This window comes from Cucurbita pepo, chromosome LG03 (assembly GCF_002806865.2).
Source record: "Cucurbita pepo subsp. pepo cultivar mu-cu-16 chromosome LG03, ASM280686v2, whole genome shotgun sequence".
NCBI classification, from domain to species: domain Eukaryota; kingdom Viridiplantae; phylum Streptophyta; class Magnoliopsida; order Cucurbitales; family Cucurbitaceae; genus Cucurbita; species Cucurbita pepo.
Genome location: NC_036640.1, coordinates 6,213,484 through 6,230,878, shown reverse-complemented (window position 1 = coordinate 6,230,878; position 17,395 = coordinate 6,213,484). Strand labels below are relative to the sequence as shown.

The window sequence follows — 17,395 nt, the reverse complement described above, 5'->3', positions numbered from 1 at the left end:
TTATGCATGCTTAGGGTTCCATGAGTGATAGATATAAATTGTTATATTATTGTATGGAATGGATGATTATATAATTGATATATAAAGCATGTTAGATGCATGTTATAGGTTGTTTTCAACGTTATAAAATGAGATAGACGTTAAAATCTATAACAAAGATAAATGCATGCTCACTTAAGGTTAACAACCAAGCACGATCAATTTTAATAGTTAAAATAGGTCGATATCTTGTAAAACTACGGTTACGAGAAAGCTCACCTGACACGATCTTGTCTAAAGCTGGAGGTACTTAAGTTGACGGTTTACGGAACACCAACAACCTGGAGATCGGGTTAGTACTTGAGCTTAGTTAGCCCAGTTTTATGAGCATGCATGAGTGATGTAAGGATTTTTTTTAAAAATGAAAAATCACCTAGACATCAAAGTTAAAAATTCAATATAAATGTTATACTTGGAAAAATCACCTAGACCTAGGTTATATTTAATTAGCCGGAATATACCTAAGTAATAAGTATACCCAACTGTCTAAAATACTTAGTGGGAGAAAAAAGGTATATGAGATTCATCGTTTTCTTTTTACACTCTCTGGAAAATTCACACCCTGAGATACATGCTCAGCCTCGTGTCGCCCTGGGAGCGGCCTCCATTCGGAAGATTTTACATGAGTCAATAACAAGGTGAATAGATAGAGTATTTATAGTACGTGGGAGAAGGAAGTATATCAACACATCCTATGGTCTCCACCACTAGGTTGCACCATGAGATTCCTGTTGGGTTTTATGTCCTAAAACTCATAGTTTGTAAACAAAAACATATTCTATTTTCAATAAAGTTATTATTGTTGTTTATTCAGTAAAGATTGTTATTGAATAAAGTGAACTTTACGATCATTAATCTAAATCCAATAAACTAAGAACACTCTGGCTATAGTATGGTTACTTGAACTATATGTAGAGACATAAGAGTGGATAAAGTTCAAGTATAAGTCAAAATGATCTATAGTAGAAGGATAAGGTTGAGTACCTTATTCTGGGACACTATGGATGTGGCCCACTTTTGTATAAGATATAAACAATGTGATCACTAAATTGTACATGTGGAGACATGTGAGTGGGGGCGTCCTATGCAATGAGTATTGCATAAGATCGGACCATGAAGAAAACCACTCTCACTTTATAAAGTCGTTTACTGTTGAGACTGATTTTCTTTTCATTCGATAACCTAGGTAACTCGGTTTTAATCCTGAGCTAACCATGAACTCCTGTTTATTCGAAATTATCTTTCGATTTGCATGGGTGAGAGTGGCTCTAGTTCACCAACTCAAATTGCCTCCCATTTAAGGGGTAAGAATGGGTGAATGGCTGGGGACGTGGGGTGCAAGACGGAATTCACTCCTACCCACTTTTAGGGATAGAAGAAAGGTAGTTCCCTTAAGCACTGACTCCAGGTCTTGAACAAGGGGCCCCACCCTCTCATTGGCCTGAGAGGGATTCGGTTTACTGGTTGAACCACAAACCAATTGTTTAGTAGAGGATTAGTGAGACATAAGGAACAAGAAGAAATTTCAGGGATAAAACGCTAAATTGACCCAGCTCTAGTTACGAACAACCTGTGAAGGATCGACTTACTAATCATGGTTATATCAGATGGACAGAAATATATCTATAGTGAGGGGAGTGCAACTACTAGGCTATAGTGGAGTGTCCTAGTAGTTAACGAATGTTGGTTAACCAGGTTAATGAGTTTAATCGGTTAATCTTGAATCGTTGGAGCCCATGATCTATAGGTCCATTAGGTCCCTCTGCTAGCTCATATCGGACTAAACCATAGAACAGTGTGACGAGTGAGTTCGAAGTGTTCGAATTCAAATTAGGGAATATGCGTTACATATATACGATATATTTAACCGCAATTTTATTTTATTTACGAAATAAACGAAAAGAGAGAATCTGAGATATTTAAATAAGATTTAAATATCTTAATCAATTATGTGTCGGAATTGACTGGGATTGGCATTTGAATTAATATTAAATATTAATTAAATAGTTTAATTAATTATTTAATGTTACTTTAATTTGAAATTCATTATTCAAATTAATTGTTGAATTAAAATGAAGAAAGTCAAAATGTTGACTTTCATCTAATTAAAATGAAGAAAGTCAAAATGTTGACTTTCATCTAATGGAAAAATCATGTTAGTGGAATTTTGAGGTGTCAAAATTTGGTTTAACCAAACTTGCATGTTTGCCAAATAAACCCCACAAGTTTGAGTGGAATTTTGAGTGTCAAAATTTGGTTAACTCAAACATGCATGCTTGCCACATAATCTCAAACATTTGAGTGGAATTTTAAGTGTCAAGATTTGGTGATCTCAAGTTTGCATGAACATGCAAACTTGACTCTTTAAATAGAGTGATCATGATACTTGGAAGGGATTCTTCATCTTGATGAAAAACCTCTCACAAGCACTCTCTTTCACGTATACAAAATCCCTCCCAAGTTTAGTCACTCACCGGATTCCACAATCCCGTTCTAAGGCCGGAGAATAGTGGAGAAGACACTAGTGGTGGTTCGAAATCGGTTCGTGAGGCAAAAGGAGTTTGAACTACAAAAGGTTAGTATTTAAACTCATTAAGTTTTAATACTTATGAACATGCTAGTCATTTACAATAATTGATGTTCTAAAAGTGCCTAAGATCCAAATTGCTTCCGCATGTGTTATATTAACACCATCAATTGGTATCAGAGCAAGTTTTAGGCACTTTATTTACATTAATTTGATCATGGTGGGTACCATTTCATGCATGAAATTTGTGGTTGCTAAAGTGGATGGTTTTGGTTTTGGCTTTTTTTTTATGCTTCCATTTGATACAATTATTGTAATAAGCCTAAGGTGTATGGGCTTTAATAAATGAAGAAAGGTCTGTAATTTTTATAAAGTCATTAGAGTCCACTTTAGGTTGTAATTGATCGAAAATGGAAGAGATAAGCAAGCTGAACCGAAGAGGATGGAAGAGGCGGTTCGGGTGTTTTTTCTGTCGTTGGGGACCGATTGAACGTTTTTAAGGGTTGGTTGGTCCAGTTCGTGATCGTCGGGAGCGGCTCAAGTTATTTTTAGTTATTAATGTAATAATTTAGTTAATTGCTTGCTTTAAAATGCCAAAACCAACCCACTTTAGTGTGTTTAATTAATTATGCATTATGAATGTATGTTTTAATTAAATAGAAAATGTATATGCATAAAGTATGTCATATAGATTTAAAATCCCACCATAGGCTAAGCATGTTTCATGCATTCCAAGTATGTTATAAGTGTTATAATGTATAGTATGCATGTCTTAGGGTTCCATGAGTGATAGATATAAATTGTTATATTATTGCATGGAATGGATGATTATATAAATTGTTATATAAAGCATGTTATAGGTTATTTTCAACGTCATAAAATGAGGTAGACGTTAAAATCTATAATAAAGATAACAGCATGCTCACTAAGGGTTAAGAACCGAGCACGATCAATTTTAACAGTTAAAAGGGGTCGATGTCTTATAAAATTGCGGTTACGAGAAAGCTCACCTGGCACGATCTTGTCTAAGGCTGAAGGTACTTAAGTTGACGGTTTACGGAACACCTACTACCTGGAGATCGGACCAGTACTTGAGCTTAGTTAGCCGAGTTTTATGAGCATGCTTAAGTGATTTAAGATTTAGAAAAATCACCTAGACTTAAGTTATATTTAATTAGCCGGAATATACTTAAGTAATGAGTATACCCAACCATATAAAATACTTAGTGGGAGGAAAAAGGTGTATAAGATACATCGTTTTCTCTTCACGCTCTCTGTAAAATTCACACAGTGAGATTCATGCTCGGCCTCGTGTCGCCCTGGGAGCGTCCTCCATTCGGAAGGTATTTGCATGAGTCAATAACAAGGGGAATTGAGAAAGTATTTATAGTAAGTGGGAGAAGGAAGTCAACACGTCCTATGGTCTCCACCACTAGGTTGCACCGTGAGATTCCCATGTTCCGCCTGCATGTTGCCCTAGAGCAACTACCCATTCGGAGGGTCGTAACATGGGAGTCGGAACAACGCAAACTCCAGAAATGGATAGGATTTCTTAGGTCCATTCCCAACTTTGGCCTTTTCATTCGATAGCGTTGTTGGGGCCGATTTCTGAGGTCTGAAATTGGTGGGTCACACTTGCGAAGAATTACTAAGAGTTAGTATATTCTTGACCAAAATAGCGATAACTAAAACACTATAGGAACAAGAGTTATTCTGGGATTAGTGTTTAAGTCAAGAATGTCTTGGTTTAGTGAATGAGTGATTGACTGCCCCTCGGTAGCAGTTGCTCTAACTCACTAAAGTATCGTTGCAAATTAATAATGATTTGGGTACATTATTACATTTGCTAAAACTGATTGGATTAAACAGGATTAAGTCAAAATCACTAATAGAATTTTCTTTATATCACAGCATGACAAACTCAATAGTACAATTACTCGCTTCTGAGAAATTAAACGGCGACAACTACACAACTTGGAAATCAAACCTAAACACAATACTGGTCATTGATGATTTAAAGTTTGTTTTAACTGAGGAGTGTCCTCCAAACCCAAACTCAAATGCAAACCGAACAGCTCGGGATGCATATGACAGATGGATAAAGGCAAATGACAAAGCCCGAGTGTACATTCTAGCCAGCATATCTGATGTTTTGGCTAAGAAACACGATGTTATGGGTACTGCTAAAGAGATTATGGAATCTCTAAAAGGGATGTTTGGACAACCGTCCTTCTCCCTTAGACATGAAGCCATAAAATACATTTACAACTGCCGTATGAAAGAAGGGACCTCAGTTAGAGAACATGTCCTGGACATGATGGTCCATTTCAATGTGGCAGAAGAAAATGAAGCTGTCATTGATGAGAAGAGTCAAGTCAGTTTTATCATGATGTCTCTTCCGAAGAGCTTCTTCCAGTTCCGCACCAATGTGGTTATGAACAAAATAGAATATAACTTGACTGCTCTTCTCAATGAGCTACAGACTTATCAGTCCCTCTTAACAAACAAGGGACAAACAGGAGAAGCAAATGTTGCTATCTCCAAGAAATTACTACGAGGATCGTCCTCCAAAAATAAGTCTGGACCTTCAACTTCTAAAAGTGTTTTGATGAAGAAGAAGGGAAAAGGGAAAAATAAGATTCCTACTAACCGCAAGAACAAGGTTCAAAAAGTAGATAAAGGAAAATGTTTCCATTGCAACGAAAACGGGCACTGGAAGAGAAACTGCCCAAAATACCTTGCAGAGAAGAAAGCCGAAAAGACACAACAAGGTAAATATGATTTACTCGTTGTAGAAATGTGTTTAGTAGAGTATGACAACTCAACTTGGATACTAGATTCAGGGGCGACTAATCATATTTGTTCTTTTTACCAGGAAACTAGCTCCTGGAGAATGCTTGCGGATGGCGAGATAACACTCAGGGTTGGAACAGGAGAGGTTGTCTCAGCAAGATCAGTAGGAAATTTAAAGTTGTTTTTTGGAGATAGATTCATTATATTAGATAATGTACTTTTTGTTCCTGGAATGAAAAGAAATCTAATATCCATCTCTTGTTTATTAGAACAGTTGTATAAAGTATCTTTTGAAATCAATGAAGTGTTCATTTGCAAAAGAGGTATTCATATTTGTTCTGCAAAACTAGAAAACAACTTATATATGTTAAAACCGAGCAAAACAAAAGCTATTTTAAATATTGAGATGTTTAAAACAGCTGAAACTCAAAATAAGCGACAAAAGATTTCTCCTAATACCTATCTTTGGCACTTAAGACTAGGCCACATTAATCTCAATAGGATTGAGAGATTGGTTAAAAGAGGACTTCTAAATAAGTTAGAAGACAATTCTTTACCTCCATGTGAGTCTTGTCTTGAGGGTAAAATGACTAAACGATCATTTTGCGAAAAAGGCTATAGAGCCAAAGAAACCTTAGAACTCGTGCATACAGATCTCTGTGGTCCAATGAATGTCAAAGCACGAGGAGGGTATGAATATTTCATCAGTTTTATTGATGATTATTCAAGGTATGGCTATCTTTACCTAATGCATCACAAGTCGGAAGCTCTTGAAAAATTCAGAGAGTATAAGACTGAGGTTGAGAATCTATTAGGTAAAACTATTAAAACACTTCGATCAGATCGAGGAGGAGAGTACATGGATTTAAGATTTCAGGACTATATGATAGAACATGGAATAAGGTCTCAACTCTCAGCCCCTGGTGTGCCTCAACAAAATGGTGTATCAGAAAGGAGAAATAGAACTCTATTGGACATGGTTCGGTCCATGATGAGTTTCGCTCAATTACCCGATCCGTTTTGGGGATATGCAGTGGAGACTGCTACATACATTTTGAACATGGTTCCTACTAAGAGTGTTTCAGAAACACCTTATGAGTTATGGAAAGGGCGTAAAGGTAGTTTACGTCACTTCAGAATTTGGGGATGTCCAGCACATGTGTTGTTGCAAAACCCCAAGAAATTAGAACGTCGTTCAAAATTATGTCTATTCGTAGGATACCCCAAAGAGACGAAAAGTGGTTTGTTTTATGACCCTCAAGAAAATAGAGTGTTTGTATCAACAAACGCTACATTCTTAGAGGAAGACCACGTAAGAAATCATCAACCTCGTAGCAAACTAGTATTAAGTGAGATTTCTAAAGAAGCTACTGATAGAACAACAAGAGCTGTTGATCAAGCTTGTCCTTCAACAAGAGTTGTTGATGGAGCTGACACTTCTGGTCAATCACATCCTTCTCAAGAGTTGAGAATGCCTCGACGTAGTGGGAGGGTTATAACTCAATTCGATCGTTACTTGGGTTTGGCAGAAACATAGGTCATCATACCTGATGATGGCGTTAAGGATCCATTGACCTATAAACAGGTAATGAATGATGAAGATAGAGATCAGTGGATCAAAGTCATGAATCTTAAAATAGAGTCAATGTACTTCAATTCAGTCTGAGAACTTGTAGATCAACTAGATGGGGTAAAACCTATTGGTTGCAAATGTTTCTACGAGAGGAAAGGAGACCAAGCCGGAAAGGTACAGACCTTTAAAGCTCAACTTGTAGCATAAGGTTACACCCAAAGAGAGGGGGTGGACTATGAAGAAACTTTCTCTCCAGTTGCTATGCTTAAATCGATTAGAATACTCTTGTCCATTGCCACATTTTATGATTATGAAATTTGGCAAATGGATGTCAAGACTGCCTTTCTAAACGGCAATCTTGAGGAGAGTATCTATATGTCTCAATCAGAGGGGTTCATTAAACAGGATCACGAGCAAAGGGTTCACAAGCTTAAAAGATCCATTTATGGGTTGAAGCAAGCATCTCGATCCTGAAATATAAAGTTTGATACTGCGATCAAATCTTATGGCTTTAAACAGAATGTTGACGAACCTTGTGTTTACAAGAAGATAGTCAACTCTACAGTAGTTTTCTTGGTGTTGTACGTTGACGATATCCTACTCATTGAGAATGATGTGTGATTTCTGACTGACATCAAGCATTAGCTAGCGACACAATTCCAAATGAAAGATTTGGGAGAGGCTCAGTTTGTTCTTGGAATCCAAATTGTTCGGAATCGCAAGAATAAAACAATAGTATTGTCTCAGGCATCGTACATCGACAAAATGTTGATTCGATATAAGATGCAGAACTCCAAGAAAGGATTATTACCTTTCAAGCACGAAGTTCATTTGTCAAAGGAACAAAGTCCTAAGACACGTCAAAAAGTTGAAGTATATGAGACACATTCCCTATGCATCAGCAGTCCATAGTCTGATGTATGCTATGCTATGTACCCGACCTGACATATGCTATGTTGTGGGAATTGTCAGCAGATATCAGTCCAATCCGGGACGTGCTCATTGGACTGCCGTTAAGAATATCCTCAAGTATCTTAGGAGAACGAGGGACTATATGCTAATGTACGGTGCTAAGGATCTGATCCTTACAGGGTACACTGACTCAGATTTTCAGACCGATATAAATTCGAGGAAATCGACATCAGGATCTGTCTTCACTATGAACGGAGGAGCAGTAATATGGAGAAGCATAAAGCAAGGTTGCATTGCTGATTCCACCATGGAGGCTGAGTATGTTGCTGCTTGTGAAGCAGCGAAAGAATCTGTATGGCTTAGGAAGTTCTTAACTGATTTGGAAGTCGTTCCAAATATGCATCTTCCCGTCACTCTTTATTGTGATAACAGTGGAGCAGTTGCAAATTCAAAAGAACCAAGAAGCCATAAGCGAGGAAAACATATTGAGCGCAAATATCATCTCATAAGGGAGATTGTGCAACGAGGAGATGTGATCGTCACACAGATAGCTTCAGAACACAACATTGCTGATCCATTTACAAAGCCCCTCACGGCTAAAGTGTTTGAAGGGCACCTAGTGAGTCTAGGACTACGAGTTATGTAATCTAGGGCAAGTGGGAGAAATGGCATGAGTATGTGATGCCCTAGTTTATTGTATTTCTCTCTACTCAACGTTATATTAAAAATCCCACTAGAGAGTCCAAGTGGGAGTTTATTGGGTTTTATGTCCTAAAACTCATAGTTTGTAAACAAAGATATATTCTATTTTCAATAAAGTTATTATTGTTGTTTATTCAGAAAAAATTGTTATTGAATAAAGTGAACTTTACGATCATTAATCTAAATCCAATAAACTAAGAACACTNATTGTTCTTGAATAAAGTGAATGTTACGATCATTAATCTAAATCTAATAAACTAAGAACACTTTGACTATAGTATGATTACTTGAACTATATGTAGAGACATAAGAGTGGATCAAGTTCAAGTATATAGTCAAAATGATCTATAGTATAAGGANTTTACAGGGATAAGGTTGAGTACCTTATTCTGGGACACTATGGATGCGGCCCACTTTTGTATATGATATAAACAATGTGATCACTAAATTGTAAATGTGGAGACATGTGAGTGGGGGCGTCCTATGCAATGAGTATTGCATAAGATCGGACCATGAAGAAATCCACTCTCACCTTATAATGCCGTTTACTGTTAAGGCTGATTTTTTCATTCGATGACCTAGGTAACTCAATCTTAATCCTGAGCTAACTATGAACTCCTATTAATTCGAAATTATCCTTAGATTTCCATGGGTGAGAGTGACCCGAGTTCGCCGACTCAATAAGCCTCCCATTTCTAGGTTAAGACTGGGTGAATAGCTGGGGACATAGAGTGTGAGATGGAATTCGCTCCTACCCACTTTTAGGGATAGTAGAGAAGTTGTTACCTGAAGTACAGACTCCAAGTCTTGAACAAGCAGCCCCACCCTCTCGTTGGTCCGAGAGGGATTCGGTTTGGTGGTTGGACCACAAACGAATTGTTCATTAAAGGATCAGTGGGACTCAAGGAACAAGAAGTAACTTTAGGGGTAAAACGGTAAATTGACCCAGCTCTAGTTACGAACAACCTATGAAGGATCGACTTACTAATCATGGTTATATCAAATGGACAAAAATATATCTATAGTGACGGGAGTGCAACTACTAGGCTATAGTGGAGTGTCCTAGTAGTTAACGAATGTTTGTTAACAAGGTTAATGAGTTTAGCCGGTTAATCTCGGATCAATGGAGCCCATGATCTGTAGGTCCATTAGGTCCCTCTGCTAGCTCATATCGGACTAAACCTTAGAACAGTGTGACTAGTAAGTTTGAAGTGTTCGAATTCAAATTAGGGAATATACGCTAAATATATACGATATATTTAACCGTATTTTGTTTTAATTATGAATTAAACAAAAAGAGAGAATTGGAGATATTTAAATAAGATTTAAATATTTTAATTATGAATAGTGATTCATAATCATATGTGCCGGAATTGATTGGGATTTACATTTTATTTAATGTTAAATTTAAATTAAATTGTTTAATTAATCATTTAATATTATTTTGATTTGAAATTAATTTTTAATTAAAATAAAGAAAGTTCACGTAATGGAAATATCCATGTTTGAGTTAGTGGATATTGAGTGTCAATATATGGTTTAACCAAACTTGCATGTTTGCCACATAATCCCACAAATTTGAGTGAAATTTTGAGGGTCAAAATTTTGTTTAACCAAACATGATGTTTGCCAAATAAACCCCACAAATTTGAGTGTAAAAATTTGTTTAACTCAAACTTGCATGCTTGCCACATAATCTCACAAATTAGAGTGGAATTTTGAGTGAATTCACCTAAACATGCAAATATGACTCTATTAATAGAGTGATCAAGGTACATGGAAAGTTGGCTTGAAAAGCTTTGAGAAAATCTCTCAAAACTCTCTCTCGACATATACTAAATTCCTATCAAGTTTAGTCACTTATCGGATTCCACAATCCCGTTCTAAGGCCAGAGAATAGTAGGGAAGACACTAGTGGTGGTTCGAAACCGGTTCGTGAGGAAAAAGGAATTTGAACTACAAAAGATTAGTATTCAAACTCATTGAGTTTTAATGCTTTTGAACGTGCTAGCTAATTACAATAATTAATGTACATAGAATGCCTAAGATCCAAATTGCTTTCGCACGTGTTATAGTAACACCATCATATACTTGAACTTGATCCACTCTTATGTCTCTACATATAGTTTAAGTAATCATATATAGCCAGAGTATTCTTAGTTTATTTGATTTAGATTAATGATCCTAAAATTCACTTTATTCAATAACAATCTTTACTGAATAAAGATCAATAATAACTTTATTGAAAAATGAATATGTTTTTATTTACAAACTATGAATTTTAGGACATAAAACCCAATAGCGTGATGATGCAGAATTGCGGTGGTAGACGACCCGCGACCTTATTAGTCCTGAGGGTGGCGCAGTCTCGTGAGCAGAGTTCAAGAATGCCTTCACTGAAGAATATTATCCAAAGGATATCCAGATGTGAAAATAACAGGATTTTACTCGATTTTTTTTTTACTACCTATGCCCGGGAGTTTTCTAAGCTAAAGCGTTTTGCCCCAGAATTGGTAAACACGGACTACAGGACAGCCCGAAAATTTGTACTGGGGTTAGATACGAAGATTCGCAACATTGTAGAGGCGATTGCGCCTACCACTTACGCTACCGCCTTGAGAGCAGGTAAGGCTATGGAAGGACCTAATAGTTCGCGTGAATCCCCTTCATCACCAATGGGATAGAAGTGACGCTATGACCTGACTGACCGAAATGAATTGTCTTTTTCACATACACAGAGACGATTTGACAAACAACATTGTCAGATTGCATGGAGTTTCAGTGTCAAATGTATCAGATTGAGACCCACGTTTTACTTCAGCATTTTGGTGCGAACACTAGAAATCATTGGGTACTCGCCTGAATTTCAATACAACGATTCATCCACAGACAAAAGGACAGACAGAATGTCTAAATCAAATTTTAAACGATATGTTACGTGCCTGTGTGCTTGACTTCGTTGGTAGTTGGGACTTGAAGCTGCATCTCATGGAATTTGCCTATAATAATAGTTATGAGGTGACAATTGGCATGGTGTCGTACAAGGCGTTATATGGAAAACGGTGCAGAACACCATTGTGCTGGGATGGGGTAGGGGAACGTGAGTTGGTGGGTCCCGAATTGGTCCAAGTTACGAATGAGAGGGTGCAAAAGATCAGAGAGAGGATGCACACTGCTCAGTGTAGACAAAAAAACTATACGAATCAAGATGTCGGAATCTAGAGTTTGAAATTGGCGACATGGTATTCTTGAAAGTGGCCTCGATGAAAGGTGTCCTAAGGTTTGGACGCAAAGGCAAGCTGAGTCCTCAATTTATAGGACCTTTTGAAATTTTGGAGAGGATCGGACCCGTTGCATATGTTGGGTTTTATGTCCTAAAACTCATAGTTTATAAACAAAAACATATTTTATTTTCAATAAAGTTATTATTGTTGTTTATAAAGTAAAGATTGTTATTGAATAAAGTGAACTTTACGATCATTAATCTAAATTCAATAAACTAAGAACACTCTTGCTATAGTATGATTACTTAAACTATATGTAGAGACATAAGAGTGAATCAAGTACAAGTATATAGTCAAAATGATCTATAGTATAAGGATAAGGCTGAGTATCTTATTTTGGGGACACTATGGATGCGACCCACTTTTGTATATGATATAAACAATGTGATCACTAAATTGTACATGTGGAGACATGAGAGTGGGGGCGTCCTATGCAATGAGTATTGCATAAGATCGGACCATGAAGAAAACCACTTTCACTTTATAATGTCGTTTACTGTTGAGACTGATTTTCTTTTCATTCGATAACCTAGGTAACTCGATTTTAATCCGGAGCTAACCATGAACTCCTGTTTATTCAGAATTATCCTTAGATTTGCATGGGTGAGAGTGGCTCTAATTCGCCGACTCAATAGGCCTCCCATTTCAGGGGTAAGATTGGGTGAATGGCTGGGGACGTGGGGTGCAAGACGGAATTCACTCCTACCCACTTTTAGGGATAGAAGAAAGGTAGTTCCCTTAAGCACTGACTCCAGGTCTTGAACAAGGGGCCCCACCCTCTCATTGGCCTGAGAGGGATTCGGTTTACTGGTTGGACCACAAACCAATTGTTTATTAGAGGATCAGTGAGACATAAGGAACAAGAAGTAACTTCAGGGGTAAAACGGTAAATTGACCCAGCTCTAGTTACGAACAACCTGTGAAGGATCGACTTACTAATCATGGTTATATCAGATGGACAGAAATATATCTATAGTGAGGGGAGTGCAACTACTAGGCTATAGTGGAGTGTCCTAGTAGTTAACGAATGTTGGTTAACCAGGTTAATGAGTTTAATCGGTTAATCTTGAATCGTTGGAGCCCATGATCTATAGGTCCATTAGGTCCCTCTGCTAGCTCATATCGGACTAAACCATAGAACAGTGTGACGAGTGAGTTCGAAGTGTTCGAATTCAAATTAGGGAATATGCGTTACATATATACGATATATTTAACCGCAATTTTATTTTATTTACGAATTAAACGAAAAGAGAGAATCTGAGATATTTAAATAAGATTTAAATATCTTAATCAATTATGTGTCGGAATTGATTGGGATTGGCATTTGAATTAATATTAAATATTAATTAAATAGTTTAATTAATTATTTAATGTTACTTTAATTTGAAATTCATTATTCAAATTAATTGTTGAATTAAAATGAAGAAAGTCAAAATGTTGACTTTCATCTAATTAAAATGAAGAAAGTCAAAATGTTGACTTTCATCTAATGGAAAAATCATGTTAGTGGAATTTTGAGGTGTCAAAATTTGGTTTAACCAAACTTGCATGTTTGCCAAATAAACCCCACAAGTTTGAGTGGAATTTTGAGTGTCAAAATTTGGTTAACTCAAACATGCATGCTTGCCACATAACCCAAACATTTGAGTGGAATTTTGAGGTGTCAAGATTTGGTGATCTCAAGTTTGCATGAACATGCAAACTTGACTCTTTAAATAGAGTGATCATGATACTTGGAAGGGATTCTTCATCTTGATGAAAAACCTCTCACAAGCACTCTCTTTCACGTATACAAAATCCCTCCCAAGTTTAGTCACTCACCGGATTCCACAATCCCGTTCTAAGGCTGGAGGATATTGGAGAAGACACTAGTGGTGGTTCGAAATCGGTTCGTGAGGAAAAAAGAGTTTGAACTACAAAAGATTAGTATTCAAACTCATTAATTTTTAATACTTATAAACATGCTAGTTATTTATTATAATTGATGTTCTAAAAGTGCCTAAGATCCAAATTGCTTCCGCATGTGTTATATTAACACCATCAGCATATAGGTTAGCTCTACCACCATCATTGTCAACTGTACACAATGTGTTTCATGTTTCTGTACTTCATAAGTGTATGGCCAATCCAAGCATGTGATAGATTATGAGGCTCGGGAAGTGGCAGAAGACTTAAGCTATGAGGAAAATCGTTGGGAATTTTGACTCGCGACTTAAGGACTCTACGCACTAGAAACATTGCTTTTGTCAAGGTGTGGTAGAGAAACCAACCAATGGAGGAGGCTACATGGGAACGAGTAGATGAGATAAGAAAGAAATATCTAGAGTTTTTTCTTGCTACAGAGACTTTTGAGGACGAAAGTCCTTTTTATGACGGATAATGTAACGATTTAGAATTTCTATTTTTCCTTATTTTGTTAAGATTTTATTTTTAATCATATAAATGATAGGATATTATGTTGTAGCATTTATTATCACCAGAAAATATGCATGATTTTGAGCGAGACAGTTATTACCTTAATGGAAAAACGTTTCAAGACCTTTTATATTCATATACCCAACCTTCACTTCCCTTAAAAATGATTCTTGTCTCCAAACTCACCTTCTGTGTCCGAGTGTGTCTGAGAGAACGGGAATCGAGAGTGTTCAAAAGGAAATCGTGTGGGTTGGTTTGCTGGTTTTTTGTTGAGTTCTTGTTATCGGTGGGGTTGGTAATCCGAAGGGAGAATTGAGTGGAAGTAAGCATCGACGTAGGGATCGTTGGGTCGAAGATGGTAAACCATCGAAATCGATGTCTTTTGGGTAAGGAAATGGAGAAGACTATGTAGTCATCATTGGTGGTGCATCTTTGATAAGGGTTTGTGAGGTCTTTCGGGTAAGGAAGACGAAGTAATCGGGTCAGGTTACTTCGGCCTCTTACCCAGCCCATAGACGAACGTGGGCCGTGCTCGTTTTGGCCCAATATAAAGCTAACAAGAGCATGCATTCGGCTTCGCACATGTACCCTGTGGCAGCTCGGCTCGGAATGGTCAAGCAGCATGGCACCAATTTGCTTGGCTCGTCAGCGGCAGCTTGGCTTAGCAGCTTGATACCCACAATTTATCGATTTTTAGATTTTCAGCTGTGATGTCCCACATTGGTTGGGGAGGAGAACAAACCACCATTTATAAGGGTGTGGAAACCTTCCCCTAGCTGACACGTTTTAAAGCCTTTCCTCGAAAGGGAAAGCCCAAAGAGGAGAATATCTGCTAGCGGTGGATCTGGGTCCTTACAACTGATTGTAAGGCCCATGGCCCAATAACAAAATCAGACTTATACAAAAATAAGCCTAGGGTTCAATAGGGGAGGAAACCCTTTAGCCAGCCGCCGCTCTTCTTCTTTCTGCCGCCGCCCACCACCCTTCGCTCTTCTTCTTTCTGCCGCCGCCCACCACCCTTCGCTCTTCTTCTTTCTGCCGCCGCCCACCACCCTTCCTTCTCTCTTTTTCACTTTTCTTCCTTAAGCCGCTGCCACCCAACACTCACGGTCCTGCAGCCGATTGTTTCCCACACTGTTTCGCACCCCTTCCCACATCAGAAAACCTCCGCCCAGCACCCACATCGCCGCCGCGAGGGAATGAAATTGTCGTTGCCAAAACTGGCCTCAAGAGGGTTAGACGCAGAAAAGGTTCAACGCCTATGTAGGAGGAAGGCTCAGTAAGTTCGAGGGGAGTCGGATCGTCATTGATTAGGAAACGCCAAGAAAGCAGCTCTTCAGGTAAGGGACATGCCTGTTGAAAATAAACGTTTTGATCGCTGTGTGTAATTGTATGTAACCTGGTTGACATGTATCCTAATTATCATGTAATCTGATTGTCGTATATTCTGATTGTCATATAATCTGATTGTTGTGTAACTTGATGGTTGGGTAATCCGTTTGTGGTGTAATATGGTTAGGTTGTGTAATCTGGATTGTTGGGTAATCAGATTGTTGGGTAATCGGATTGTGGTGTAATCGGATGGTTGGGTAATCGGATTGTGGTGTAATCGGATGGTTGGGTAATCGGATTGTGGTGTAATTGGAATGTTGGGTAATCGGATGGTTGTGTAATCCGATTATTGTGTAATCTGATTGTCGTGTAATATGGTTAGGTTGTGTAGTCTGATGATAGGTGTCTATTGCTGGCATAATGTGCTTGTAGGTAGCCATGAGTAAGGAGTTTGTGGTAATAGTTACACGCTGTGTGGTTCAGGTTACTAGCCACCAATAGTCACCTTTGGGGTGATTCTAGAAAAGACTATCAAGTAATGGTTACACGCTGTGTGTTTCGGGTAACCAACTAGGAACAACCACTTTAAGAAGTAAAAGTGGTGTTGAGGTTGTGGTGGCAATAATCACCTACTGCGTGTGTTGGTTGATCGTCTTATGATGATTCATATGTTGACCCCCAATAGGGGAGTTCCTTATTGAGTATTTTTATACTCACCCTGGTTTTTTAAAATGATTTTTCAGGTAAAGCTGTGGCACGGAGGTGACGAGTAGGATGCCAAAGTCAGTCACAAGGCGATTCAAGGATTTTTATGTTTTTTTTTGTAGTCTCATTTTGTGGGAGAGACGTTTCCGCACTTTTGTTATTAATTTAAACTATGTTGTCGATGCCTAGTTTGTGGGAACTAGGCGGCCGCATCAGACTTCCTTTTGATTTTAAATTTTCTCTTTGTTTTAAATGGCTTTAGACGGCATTGTTTTTTTATTGTGATGTCCCACATTGGTTGGGGGAGGAGAACAAACCACCATTTATAAAGGTGTGGAAACCTTCCCCTAGCCGACGCATTTTAAAGCCTTGAGGGGAAGCTCGAAAGGGAAAGCCCAAAGAGAACAATATGTGCTAGCGGTGGATCTGGGTAGTTACATCAGCCCTTCCGAAGACGTTTCTGTTCTTATTTTTGCAATCTGAGGTCAGTATGGTCCTTAATAGTCAAAACAAATTGTGTTAGGGTTTTCCTTTGTTAACTAACATGAGGTTTAGCTAGAATAAGTTATGAAAGGTCTTAAATATGTTATGTGGTTCTTATAGGACGTAATTAACCGTTGGAATTAGCTTGTTGCGAGTGACTTCGACCAAGGCCATCGAGGTAAGTGACCTTACTGTTAAAGTTAGCTTATTATGTGTTGTATGATGGTGAGTGCCCTGCGACCCCTGCATGTACCATACTTTATGTGATATGACTATGTGGTGTATGAATTATGTTGACTATTGACTGTTTATGTTATGAGAAGTTATGGTTGATCTGCTAGTATTATATGTCATGATAGTGATGAATGATGCCATGTGTACACGTAGTGTGATGGAGTTATGTTATGAAATGTTTATGGAATTGGAACGTATTTTAAGGTTATGTGATATGTCATGTAATGTAAGTTATGTAATATGTCATGTAATGTAAGTTATGTAATATGTCGTGTAATGTAATTAATGTATATGTAATGTTAGTAAGTTGAAAATGTCAATCTAGGTCGTGACAAATTATTTTTATAGATAATGTATTGATAAGTTGAAAATGATCGTATTTTACAATAGATATAA

The 17,395-nt window shown here is 37.7% G+C and overlaps 2 long non-coding RNA genes across 2 annotated transcripts; both read left to right on the top strand.

Annotated features, from left to right (window-relative positions):
- The first annotated feature begins 15,194 nt into the window (after positions 1-15,194).
- LOC111791338 lies at positions 15,195-16,561 on the top strand. Its single transcript, XR_002814632.1, has 2 exons — positions 15,195-15,585; positions 16,321-16,561. It is a non-coding gene; the product is annotated as an uncharacterized LOC111791338 (long non-coding RNA).
- A 77-nt stretch (positions 16,562-16,638) lies between these two features.
- Positions 16,639-17,105, top strand: LOC111791540. Its single transcript, XR_002814663.1, has 2 exons — positions 16,639-16,766; positions 16,886-17,105. It is a non-coding gene; the product is annotated as an uncharacterized LOC111791540 (long non-coding RNA).
- Positions 17,106-17,395: the final 290 nt, after the last annotated feature.